The following is a 9,757-nucleotide window of genomic DNA, read 5'->3' on the forward strand; positions in this document are numbered from 1 at the left end:
AATTACGGGGTTTGCTGTTAACGCTGAGTCAAAGCACCCCAGCCCACGCTGTGGGCGTAATAATCGAGCTCGACGCAGTCCGCAAAATAAATAATTTTAGCAGAGCGTGGTTTCGATCCACGGACCTCTGGGTTATGGGCCCAGCACGCTTCCACTGCGCCACTCTGCTGGCTAGGCTTGCGCCCGCTCTTCGCCACGTGACGTGGGACACTTGGAAAGTGTTGTCTGCGTCGCTTTCACACGCCTGTATTTAATTGCGTATCATCTCCTACAGCTCTCAGCTTGACTTGTCTCGACTTTGCTCGACTGACGCTACGCTGACGCTTGCAGGCAGCGATATTTACCACGATCGACTCGACATGCAGCTGCGAGATGCACAGGAGCAACAAAGCACTCCACGATGCGGCGACATACGAAATCCACTGCCCAGCTACGCGTCGGCAACTAACAAAATGCTGACCCTGCCAGGATTCGAACCTGGAATCTTCTGATCCGTAGTCAGACGCGTTATCCGTTGCGCCACAGGGCCAATGGCAGCACTTCTTTCTACGAGACAAGTGCAATTCGCTAAGAAACGTGTTCTCCATGGCTGAGCAAGCTCCCAAGGAAGGTACCTTTCGTGCAGCTGCGTGGCCGCAGTGCGCCTGCAGAGCTTAGAGCTTGCCACGCATCTGCTCTCGCTGTTCGACAGGTAGCAGAAGGCAAGGCGCGCGTTTTCCCGCGTTTTCTCGACGACGAGAGCCGGTTGATATGCATGTAAGCGTAGCATATGAAACAAGAATAGCACGAAGCATTGGTAGTCAGGTGCCAAAGTCGCAGTATGGCATCAGGTGGCGATCGTATGTTTCTGTGGCCACCACTGGTTTGCAGCAAAGTGAATACCGCTAACTGAGAGCGCCGTGTTGTAGCCCCAGTGGCGCAATTGGTTAGCGCACGGTACTTATAAGGCAGTAGCCGTGAGCAATGCCGGGGTTGTGAGTTCGAGCCTCACCTGGGGCATACTTTTATTTCATAGCAGCTGTCTCTGACAGCAACAGGAGGCTAGGTTTGAGATGTATCAGCTATTTGAGTAACATAATTGTGCATTCGAGACGCTAGCTGCGTCTTCCTCGTTAGTATAGTGGTTAGTATCCCCGCCTGTCACGCGGGAGACCGGGGTTCGATTCCCCGCCGGGGAGGCACATCCGATTTTTAATTGCTGCTCTATCACTCGCCGAACTTAGTGTAGGACGTTTGCGGCTACTAGCACCATATCTCTCGCACAAGGGCAACTGCCTACAGCGCATCCTCGGTAGTATAGTGGTTAGTATCCCCGCCTGTCACGCGGGAGACCGGGGTTCGATTCCCCGCCGGGGAGGTGCGATTTTTATCTCACAAACCTGTTCGAGTGTTGCCCGTATGGGGGTCGTAAGAGCATTAACTTTGCGATCGTGGAGTGTAGTTGGCGCGAAATCTTAAAAAATGCTACATCTTAGGAAGTGGTTCTCGCATTCTTCACACTTCAGAATTACGGGGTTTGCTGTTAACGCTGAGTCAAAGCACCCCAGCCCACGCTGTGGGCGTAATAATCGAGCTCGACGCAGTCCGCAAAATAAATAATTTTAGCAGAGCGTGGTTTCGATCCACGGACCTCTGGGTTATGGGCCCAGCACGCTTCCACTGCGCCACTCTGCTGGCTAGGCTTGCGCCCGCTCTTCGCCACGTGACGTGGGACACTTGGAAAGTGTTGTCTGCGTCGCTTTCACACGCCTGTATTTAATTGCGTATCATCTCCTACAGCTCTCAGCTTGACTTGTCTCGACTTTGCTCGACTGACGCTACGCTGACGCTTGCAGGCAGCGATATTTACCACGATCGACTCGACATGCAGCTGCGAGATGCACAGGAGCAACAAAGCACTCCACGATGCGGCGACATACGAAATCCACTGCCCAGCTACGCGTCGGCAACTAACAAAATGCTGACCCTGCCAGGATTCGAACCTGGAATCTTCTGATCCGTAGTCAGACGCGTTATCCGTTGCGCCACAGGGCCAATGGCAGCACTTCTTTCTACGAGACAAGTGCAATTCGCTAAGAAACGTGTTCTCCATGGCTGAGCAAGCTCCCAAGGAAGGTACCTTTCGTGCAGCTGCGTGGCCGCAGTGCGCCTGCAGAGCTTAGAGCTTGCCACGCATCTGCTCTCGCTGTTCGACAGGTAGCAGAAGGCAAGGCGCGCGTTTTCCCGCGTTTTCTCGACGACGAGAGCCGGTTGATATGCATGTAAGCGTAGCATATGAAACAAGAATAGCACGAAGCATTGGTAGTCAGGTGCCAAAGTCGCAGTATGGCATCAGGTGGCGATCGTATGTTTCTGTGGCCACCACTGGTTTGCAGCAAAGTGAATACCGCTAACTGAGAGCGCCGTGTTGTAGCCCCAGTGGCGCAATTGGTTAGCGCACGGTACTTATAAGGCAGTAGCCGTGAGCAATGCCGGGGTTGTGAGTTCGAGCCTCACCTGGGGCATACTTTTATTTCATAGCAGCTGTCTCTGACAGCAACAGGAGGCTAGGTTTGAGATGTATCAGCTATTTGAGTAACATAATTGTGCATTCGAGACGCTAGCTGCGTCTTCCTCGGTAGTATAGTGGTTAGTATCCCCGCCTGTCACGCGGGAGACCGGGGTTCGATTCCCCGCCGGGGAGGCACATCCGATTTTTAATTGCTGCTCTATCACTCGCCGAACTTAGTGTAGGACGTTTGCGGCTACTAGCACCATATCTCTCGCACAAGGGCACGTGCCTACAGCGCATACTCGGTAGTATAGTGGTTAGTATCCCCGCCTGTCACGCGGGAGACCGGGGTTCGATTCCCCGCCGGGGAGGTGCGATTTTTATCTCACAAACCTGTTCGAGTGTTGCCCGTATGGGGGTCGTAAGAGCATTAACTTTGCGATCGTGGAGTGTAGTTGGCGCGAAATCTTAAAAAATGCTACATCTTAGGAAGTGGTTCTCGCATTCTTCACACTTCAGAATTACGGGGTTTGCTGTTAACGCTGAGTCAAAGCACCCCAGCCCACGCTGTGGGCGTAATAATCGAGCTCGACGCAGTCCGCAAAATAAATAATTTTAGCAGAGCGTGGTTTCGATCCACGGACCTCTGGGTTATGGGCCCAGCACGCTTCCACTGCGCCACTCTGCTGGCTAGGCTTGCGCCCGCTCTTCGCCACGTGACGTGGGACACTTGGAAAGTGTTGTCTGCGTCGCTTTCACACGCCTGTATTTAATTGCGTATCATCTCCTACAGCTCTCAGCTTGACTTGTCTCGACTTTGCTCGACTGACGCTACGCTGACGCTTGCAGGCAGCGATATTTACCACGATCGACTCGACATGCAGCTGCGAGATGCACAGGAGCAACAAAGCACTCCACGATGCGGCGACATACGAAATCCACTGCCCAGCTACGCGTCGGCAACTAACAAAATGCTGACCCTGCCAGGATTCGAACCTGGAATCTTCTGATCCGTAGTCAGACGCGTTATCCGTTGCGCCACAGGGCCAATGGCAGCACTTCTTTCTACGAGACAAGTGCAATTCGCTAAGAAACGTGTTCTCCATGGCTGAGCAAGCTCCCAAGGAAGGTACCTTTCGTGCAGCTGCGTGGCCGCAGTGCGCCTGCAGAGCTTAGAGCTTGCCACGCATCTGCTCTCGCTGTTCGACAGGTAGCAGAAGGCAAGGCGCGCGTTTTCCCGCGTTTTCTCGACGACGAGAGCCGGTTGATATGCATGTAAGCGTAGCATATGAAACAAGAATAGCACGAAGCATTGGTAGTCAGGTGCCAAAGTCGCAGTATGGCATCAGGTGGCGATCGTATGTTTCTGTGGCCACCACAGGTTTGCAGCAAAGTGAATACCGCTAACTGAGAGCGCCGTGTTGTAGCCCCAGTGGCGCAATTGGTTAGCGCACGGTACTTATAAGGCAGTAGCCGTGAGCAATGCGGGGGTTGTGAGTTCGAGCCTCACCTGGGGCATACTTTTATTTCATAGCAGCTGTCTCTGACAGCAACAGGAGGCTAGGTTTGAGATGTATCAGCTATTTGAGTAACATAATTGTGCATTCGAGACGCTAGCTGCGTCTTCCTCGGTAGTATAGTGGTTAGTATCCCCGCCTGTCACGCGGGAGACCGGGGTTCGATTCCCCGCCGGGGAGGCACATCCGATTTTTAATTGCTGCTCTATCACTCGCCGAACTTAGTGTAGGACGTTTGCGGCTACTAGCACCATATCTCTCGCACAAGGGCAACTGCCTACAGCGCATCCTCGGTAGTATAGTGGTTAGTATCCCCGCCTGTCACGCGGGAGACCGGGGTTCGATTCCCCGCCGGGGAGGTGCGATTTTTATCTCACAAACCTGTTCGAGTGTTGCCCGTATGGGGGTCGTAAGAGCATTAACTTTGCGATCGTGGAGTGTAGTTGGCGCGAAATCTTAAAAAATGCTACATCTTAGGAAGTGGTTCTCGCATTCTTCACACTTCAGAATTACGGGGTTTGCTGTTAACGCTGAGTCAAAGCACCCCAGCCCACGCTGTGGGCGTAATAATCGAGCTCGACGCAGTCCGCAAAATAAATAATTTTAGCAGAGCGTGGTTTCGATCCACGGACCTCTGGGTTATGGGCCCAGCACGCTTCCACTGCGCCACTCTGCTGGCTAGGCTTGCGCCCGCTCTTCGCCACGTGACGTGGGACACTTGGAAAGTGTTGTCTGCGTCGCTTTCACACGCCTGTATTTAATTGCGTATCATCTCCTACAGCTCTCAGCTTGACTTGTCTCGACTTTGCTCGACTGACGCTACGCTGACGCTTGCAGGCAGCGATATTTACCACGATCGACTCGACATGCAGCTGCGAGATGCACAGGAGCAACAAAGCACTCCACGATGCGGCGACATACGAAATCCACTGCCCAGCTACGCGTCGGCAACTAACAAAATGCTGACCCTGCCAGGATTCGAACCTGGAATCTTCTGATCCGTAGTCAGACGCGTTATCCGTTGCGCCACAGGGCCAAAGGCAGCACTTCTTTCTACGAGACAAGTGCAATTCGCTAAGAAACGTGTTCTCCATGGCTGAGCAAGCTCCCAAGGAAGGTACCTTTCGTGCAGCTGCGTGGCCGCAGTGCGCCTGCAGAGCTTAGAGCTTGCCACGCATCTGCTCTCGCTGTTCGACAGGTAGCAGAAGGCAAGGCGCGCGTTTTCCCGCGTTTTCTCGACGACGAGAGCCGGTTGATATGCATGTAAGCGTAGCATATGAAACAAGAATAGCACGAAGCATTGGTAGTCAGGTGCCAAAGTCGCAGTATGGCATCAGGTGGCGATCGTATGTTTCTGTGGCCACCACAGGTTTGCAGCAAAGTGAATACCGCTAACTGAGAGCGCCGTGTTGTAGCCCCAGTGGCGCAATTGGTTAGCGCACGGTACTTATAAGGCAGTAGCCGTGAGCAATGCGGGGGTTGTGAGTTCGAGCCTCACCTGGGGCATACTTTTATTTCATAGCAGCTGTCTCTGACAGCAACAGGAGGCTAGGTTTGAGATGTATCAGCTATTTGAGTAACATAATTGTGCATTCGAGACGCTAGCTGCGTCTTCCTCGGTAGTATAGTGGTTAGTATCCCCGCCTGTCACGCGGGAGACCGGGGTTCGATTCCCCGCCGGGGAGGCACATCCGATTTTTAATTGCTGCTCTATCACTCGCCGAACTTAGTGTAGGACGTTTGCGGCTACTAGCACCATATCTCTCGCACAAGGGCAACTGCCTACAGCGCATCCTCGGTAGTATAGTGGTTAGTATCCCCGCCTGTCACGCGGGAGACCGGGGTTCGATTCCCCGCCGGGGAGGTGCGATTTTTATCTCACAAACCTGTTCGAGTGTTGCCCGTATGGGGGTCGTAAGAGCATTAACTTTGCGATCGTGGAGTGTAGTTGGCGCGAAATCTTAAAAAATGCTACATCTTAGGAAGTGGTTCTCGCATTCTTCACACTTCAGAATTACGGGGTTTGCTGTTAACGCTGAGTCAAAGCACCCCAGCCCACGCTGTGGGCGTAATAATCGAGCTCGACGCAGTCCGCAAAATAAATAATTTTAGCAGAGCGTGGTTTCGATCCACGGACCTCTGGGTTATGGGCCCAGCACGCTTCCACTGCGCCACTCTGCTGGCTAGGCTTGCGCCCGCTCTTCGCCACGTGACGTGGGACACTTGGAAAGTGTTGTCTGCGTCGCTTTCACACGCCTGTATTTAATTGCGTATCATCTCCTACAGCTCTCAGCTTGACTTGTCTCGACTTTGCTCGACTGACGCTACGCTGACGCTTGCAGGCAGCGATATTTACCACGATCGACTCGACATGCAGCTGCGAGATGCACAGGAGCAACAAAGCACTCCACGATGCGGCGACATACGAAATCCACTGCCCAGCTACGCGTCGGCAACTAACAAAATGCTGACCCTGCCAGGATTCGAACCTGGAATCTTCTGATCCGTAGTCAGACGCGTTATCCGTTGCGCCACAGGGCCAATGGCAGCACTTCTTTCTACGAGACAAGTGCAATTCGCTAAGAAACGTGTTCTCCATGGCTGAGCAAGCTCCCAAGGAAGGTACCTTTCGTGCAGCTGCGTGGCCGCAGTGCGCCTGCAGAGCTTAGAGCTTGCCACGCATCTGCTCTCGCTGTTCGACAGGTAGCAGAAGGCAAGGCGCGCGTTTTCCCGCGTTTTCTCGACGACGAGAGCCGGTTGATATGCATGTAAGCGTAGCATATGAAACAAGAATAGCACGAAGCATTGGTAGTCAGGTGCCAAAGTCGCAGTATGGCATCAGGTGGCGATCGTATGTTTCTGTGGCCACCACAGGTTTGCAGCAAAGTGAATACCGCTAACTGAGAGCGCCGTGTTGTAGCCCCAGTGGCGCAATTGGTTAGCGCACGGTACTTATAAGGCAGTAGCCGTGAGCAATGCGGGGGTTGTGAGTTCGAGCCTCACCTGGGGCATACTTTTATTTCATAGCAGCTGTCTCTGACAGCAACAGGAGGCTAGGTTTGAGATGTATCAGCTATTTGAGTAACATAATTGTGCATTCGAGACGCTAGCTGCGTCTTCCTCGGTAGTATAGTGGTTAGTATCCCCGCCTGTCACGCGGGAGACCGGGGTTCGATTCCCCGCCGGGGAGGCACATCCGATTTTTAATTGCTGCTCTATCACTCGCCGAACTTAGTGTAGGACGTTTGCGGCTACTAGCACCATATCTCTCGCACAAGGGCAACTGCCTACAGCGCATCCTCGGTAGTATAGTGGTTAGTATCCCCGCCTGTCACGCGGGAGACCGGGGTTCGATTCCCCGCCGGGGAGGTGCGATTTTTATCTCACAAACCTGTTCGAGTGTTGCCCGTATGGGGGTCGTAAGAGCATTAACTTTGCGATCGTGGAGTGTAGTTGGCGCGAAATCTTAAAAAATGCTACATCTTAGGAAGTGGTTCTCGCATTCTTCACACTTCAGAATTACGGGGTTTGCTGTTAACGCTGAGTCAAAGCACCCCAGCCCACGCTGTGGGCGTAATAATCGAGCTCGACGCAGTCCGCAAAATAAATAATTTTAGCAGAGCGTGGTTTCGATCCACGGACCTCTGGGTTATGGGCCCAGCACGCTTCCACTGCGCCACTCTGCTGGCTAGGCTTGCGCCCGCTCTTCGCCACGTGACGTGGGACACTTGGAAAGTGTTGTCTGCGTCGCTTTCACACGCCTGTATTTAATTGCGTATCATCTCCTACAGCTCTCAGCTTGACTTGTCTCGACTTTGCTCGACTGACGCTACGCTGACGCTTGCAGGCAGCGATATTTACCACGATCGACTCGACATGCAGCTGCGAGATGCACAGGAGCAACAAAGCACTCCACGATGCGGCGACATACGAAATCCACTGCCCAGCTACGCGTCGGCAACTAACAAAATGCTGACCCTGCCAGGATTCGAACCTGGAATCTTCTGATCCGTAGTCAGACGCGTTATCCGTTGCGCCACAGGGCCAATGGCAGCACTTCTTTCTACGAGACAAGTGCAATTCGCTAAGAAACGTGTTCTCCATGGCTGAGCAAGCTCCCAAGGAAGGTACCTTTCGTGCAGCTGCGTGGCCGCAGTGCGCCTGCAGAGCTTAGAGCTTGCCACGCATCTGCTCTCGCTGTTCGACAGGTAGCAGAAGGCAAGGCGCGCGTTTTCCCGCGTTTTCTCGACGACGAGAGCCGGTTGATATGCATGTAAGCGTAGCATATGAAACAAGAATAGCACGAAGCATTGGTAGTCAGGTGCCAAAGTCGCAGTATGGCATCAGGTGGCGATCGTATGTTTCTGTGGCCACCACAGGTTTGCAGCAAAGTGAATACCGCTAACTGAGAGCGCCGTGTTGTAGCCCCAGTGGCGCAATTGGTTAGCGCACGGTACTTATAAGGCAGTAGCCGTGAGCAATGCGGGGGTTGTGAGTTCGAGCCTCACCTGGGGCATACTTTTATTTCATAGCAGCTGTCTCTGACAGCAACAGGAGGCTAGGTTTGAGATGTATCAGCTATTTGAGTAACATAATTGTGCATTCGAGACGCTAGCTGCGTCTTCCTCGGTAGTATAGTGGTTAGTATCCCCGCCTGTCACGCGGGAGACCGGGGTTCGATTCCCCGCCGGGGAGGCACATCCGATTTTTAATTGCTGCTCTATCACTCGCCGAACTTAGTGTAGGACGTTTGCGGCTACTAGCACCATATCTCTCGCACAAGGGCAACTGCCTACAGCGCATCCTCGGTAGTATAGTGGTTAGTATCCCCGCCTGTCACGCGGGAGACCGGGGTTCGATTCCCCGCCGGGGAGGTGCGATTTTTATCTCACAAACCTGTTCGAGTGTTGCCCGTATGGGGGTCGTAAGAGCATTAACTTTGCGATCGTGGAGTGTAGTTGGCGCGAAATCTTAAAAAATGCTACATCTTAGGAAGTGGTTCTCGCATTCTTCACACTTCAGAATTACGGGGTTTGCTGTTAACGCTGAGTCAAAGCACCCCAGCCCACGCTGTGGGCGTAATAATCGAGCTCGACGCAGTCCGCAAAATAAATAATTTTAGCAGAGCGTGGTTTCGATCCACGGACCTCTGGGTTATGGGCCCAGCACGCTTCCACTGCGCCACTCTGCTGGCTAGGCTTGCGCCCGCTCTTCGCCACGTGACGTGGGACACTTGGAAAGTGTTGTCTGCGTCGCTTTCACACGCCTGTATTTAATTGCGTATCATCTCCTACAGCTCTCAGCTTGACTTGTCTCGACTTTGCTCGACTGACGCTACGCTGACGCTTGCAGGCAGCGATATTTACCACGATCGACTCGACATGCAGCTGCGAGATGCACAGGAGCAACAAAGCACTCCACGATGCGGCGACATACGAAATCCACTGCCCAGCTACGCGTCGGCAACTAACAAAATGCTGACCCTGCCAGGATTCGAACCTGGAATCTTCTGATCCGTAGTCAGACGCGTTATCCGTTGCGCCACAGGGCCAATGGCAGCACTTCTTTCTACGAGACAAGTGCAATTCGCTAAGAAACGTGTTCTCCATGGCTGAGCAAGCTCCCAAGGAAGGTACCTTTCGTGCAGCTGCGTGGCCGCAGTGCGCCTGCAGAGCTTAGAGCTTGCCACGCATCTGCTCTCGCTGTTCGACAGGTAGCAGAAGGCAAGGCGCGCGTTTTCCCGCGTTTT

At 53.3% G+C, this 9,757-nt stretch overlaps 32 non-coding genes across 32 annotated transcripts; 18 read left to right on the forward strand and 14 right to left on the reverse strand.

Annotated features, from left to right (window-relative positions):
* Positions 1-97: 97 nt before the first annotated feature.
* Positions 98-169, reverse strand: Trnam-cau. The gene has a single exon. It is a non-coding gene; the product is annotated as a tRNA-Met (tRNA).
* A 287-nt stretch (positions 170-456) lies between these two features.
* On the reverse strand, positions 457-529 carry Trnar-acg. Its single transcript has one exon. It is a non-coding gene; the product is annotated as a tRNA-Arg (tRNA).
* Positions 530-907: 378 nt separating this feature from the next.
* Positions 908-999, forward strand: Trnai-uau. The gene is given in 2 exon segments: positions 908-945; positions 964-999. It is a non-coding gene; the product is annotated as a tRNA-Ile (tRNA).
* A 107-nt stretch (positions 1,000-1,106) lies between these two features.
* Positions 1,107-1,178, forward strand: Trnad-guc. The gene has a single exon. It is a non-coding gene; the product is annotated as a tRNA-Asp (tRNA).
* A 107-nt stretch (positions 1,179-1,285) lies between these two features.
* Trnad-guc lies at positions 1,286-1,357 on the forward strand. Its single transcript has one exon. It is a non-coding gene; the product is annotated as a tRNA-Asp (tRNA).
* Positions 1,358-1,602: 245 nt separating this feature from the next.
* On the reverse strand, positions 1,603-1,674 carry Trnam-cau. The gene has a single exon. It is a non-coding gene; the product is annotated as a tRNA-Met (tRNA).
* A 287-nt stretch (positions 1,675-1,961) lies between these two features.
* Trnar-acg lies at positions 1,962-2,034 on the reverse strand. Its single transcript has one exon. It is a non-coding gene; the product is annotated as a tRNA-Arg (tRNA).
* A 378-nt stretch (positions 2,035-2,412) lies between these two features.
* Positions 2,413-2,504, forward strand: Trnai-uau. Its single transcript is given in 2 exon segments — positions 2,413-2,450; positions 2,469-2,504. It is a non-coding gene; the product is annotated as a tRNA-Ile (tRNA).
* Positions 2,505-2,611: 107 nt separating this feature from the next.
* Positions 2,612-2,683, forward strand: Trnad-guc. Its single transcript has one exon. It is a non-coding gene; the product is annotated as a tRNA-Asp (tRNA).
* A 107-nt stretch (positions 2,684-2,790) lies between these two features.
* Positions 2,791-2,862, forward strand: Trnad-guc. Its single transcript has one exon. It is a non-coding gene; the product is annotated as a tRNA-Asp (tRNA).
* A 245-nt stretch (positions 2,863-3,107) lies between these two features.
* On the reverse strand, positions 3,108-3,179 carry Trnam-cau. The gene has a single exon. It is a non-coding gene; the product is annotated as a tRNA-Met (tRNA).
* Positions 3,180-3,466: 287 nt separating this feature from the next.
* Positions 3,467-3,539, reverse strand: Trnar-acg. Its single transcript has one exon. It is a non-coding gene; the product is annotated as a tRNA-Arg (tRNA).
* Positions 3,540-3,917: 378 nt separating this feature from the next.
* On the forward strand, positions 3,918-4,009 carry Trnai-uau. The gene is given in 2 exon segments: positions 3,918-3,955; positions 3,974-4,009. It is a non-coding gene; the product is annotated as a tRNA-Ile (tRNA).
* A 107-nt stretch (positions 4,010-4,116) lies between these two features.
* On the forward strand, positions 4,117-4,188 carry Trnad-guc. Its single transcript has one exon. It is a non-coding gene; the product is annotated as a tRNA-Asp (tRNA).
* Positions 4,189-4,295: 107 nt separating this feature from the next.
* Trnad-guc lies at positions 4,296-4,367 on the forward strand. The gene has a single exon. It is a non-coding gene; the product is annotated as a tRNA-Asp (tRNA).
* Positions 4,368-4,612: 245 nt separating this feature from the next.
* Trnam-cau lies at positions 4,613-4,684 on the reverse strand. The gene has a single exon. It is a non-coding gene; the product is annotated as a tRNA-Met (tRNA).
* A 287-nt stretch (positions 4,685-4,971) lies between these two features.
* Positions 4,972-5,044, reverse strand: Trnar-acg. The gene has a single exon. It is a non-coding gene; the product is annotated as a tRNA-Arg (tRNA).
* Positions 5,045-5,422: 378 nt separating this feature from the next.
* Positions 5,423-5,514, forward strand: Trnai-uau. Its single transcript is given in 2 exon segments — positions 5,423-5,460; positions 5,479-5,514. It is a non-coding gene; the product is annotated as a tRNA-Ile (tRNA).
* A 107-nt stretch (positions 5,515-5,621) lies between these two features.
* On the forward strand, positions 5,622-5,693 carry Trnad-guc. Its single transcript has one exon. It is a non-coding gene; the product is annotated as a tRNA-Asp (tRNA).
* Positions 5,694-5,800: 107 nt separating this feature from the next.
* Positions 5,801-5,872, forward strand: Trnad-guc. Its single transcript has one exon. It is a non-coding gene; the product is annotated as a tRNA-Asp (tRNA).
* A 245-nt stretch (positions 5,873-6,117) lies between these two features.
* Positions 6,118-6,189, reverse strand: Trnam-cau. The gene has a single exon. It is a non-coding gene; the product is annotated as a tRNA-Met (tRNA).
* A 287-nt stretch (positions 6,190-6,476) lies between these two features.
* Positions 6,477-6,549, reverse strand: Trnar-acg. Its single transcript has one exon. It is a non-coding gene; the product is annotated as a tRNA-Arg (tRNA).
* Positions 6,550-6,927: 378 nt separating this feature from the next.
* Positions 6,928-7,019, forward strand: Trnai-uau. Its single transcript is given in 2 exon segments — positions 6,928-6,965; positions 6,984-7,019. It is a non-coding gene; the product is annotated as a tRNA-Ile (tRNA).
* Positions 7,020-7,126: 107 nt separating this feature from the next.
* Positions 7,127-7,198, forward strand: Trnad-guc. Its single transcript has one exon. It is a non-coding gene; the product is annotated as a tRNA-Asp (tRNA).
* A 107-nt stretch (positions 7,199-7,305) lies between these two features.
* On the forward strand, positions 7,306-7,377 carry Trnad-guc. The gene has a single exon. It is a non-coding gene; the product is annotated as a tRNA-Asp (tRNA).
* A 245-nt stretch (positions 7,378-7,622) lies between these two features.
* On the reverse strand, positions 7,623-7,694 carry Trnam-cau. The gene has a single exon. It is a non-coding gene; the product is annotated as a tRNA-Met (tRNA).
* A 287-nt stretch (positions 7,695-7,981) lies between these two features.
* Positions 7,982-8,054, reverse strand: Trnar-acg. Its single transcript has one exon. It is a non-coding gene; the product is annotated as a tRNA-Arg (tRNA).
* Positions 8,055-8,432: 378 nt separating this feature from the next.
* Positions 8,433-8,524, forward strand: Trnai-uau. The gene is given in 2 exon segments: positions 8,433-8,470; positions 8,489-8,524. It is a non-coding gene; the product is annotated as a tRNA-Ile (tRNA).
* Positions 8,525-8,631: 107 nt separating this feature from the next.
* Positions 8,632-8,703, forward strand: Trnad-guc. Its single transcript has one exon. It is a non-coding gene; the product is annotated as a tRNA-Asp (tRNA).
* Positions 8,704-8,810: 107 nt separating this feature from the next.
* On the forward strand, positions 8,811-8,882 carry Trnad-guc. Its single transcript has one exon. It is a non-coding gene; the product is annotated as a tRNA-Asp (tRNA).
* A 245-nt stretch (positions 8,883-9,127) lies between these two features.
* Trnam-cau lies at positions 9,128-9,199 on the reverse strand. The gene has a single exon. It is a non-coding gene; the product is annotated as a tRNA-Met (tRNA).
* A 287-nt stretch (positions 9,200-9,486) lies between these two features.
* Trnar-acg lies at positions 9,487-9,559 on the reverse strand. The gene has a single exon. It is a non-coding gene; the product is annotated as a tRNA-Arg (tRNA).
* Positions 9,560-9,757: the final 198 nt, after the last annotated feature.

Source organism: Schistocerca americana, chromosome 8 (genome assembly GCF_021461395.2).
Source record: "Schistocerca americana isolate TAMUIC-IGC-003095 chromosome 8, iqSchAmer2.1, whole genome shotgun sequence".
NCBI classification, from domain to species: domain Eukaryota; kingdom Metazoa; phylum Arthropoda; class Insecta; order Orthoptera; family Acrididae; genus Schistocerca; species Schistocerca americana.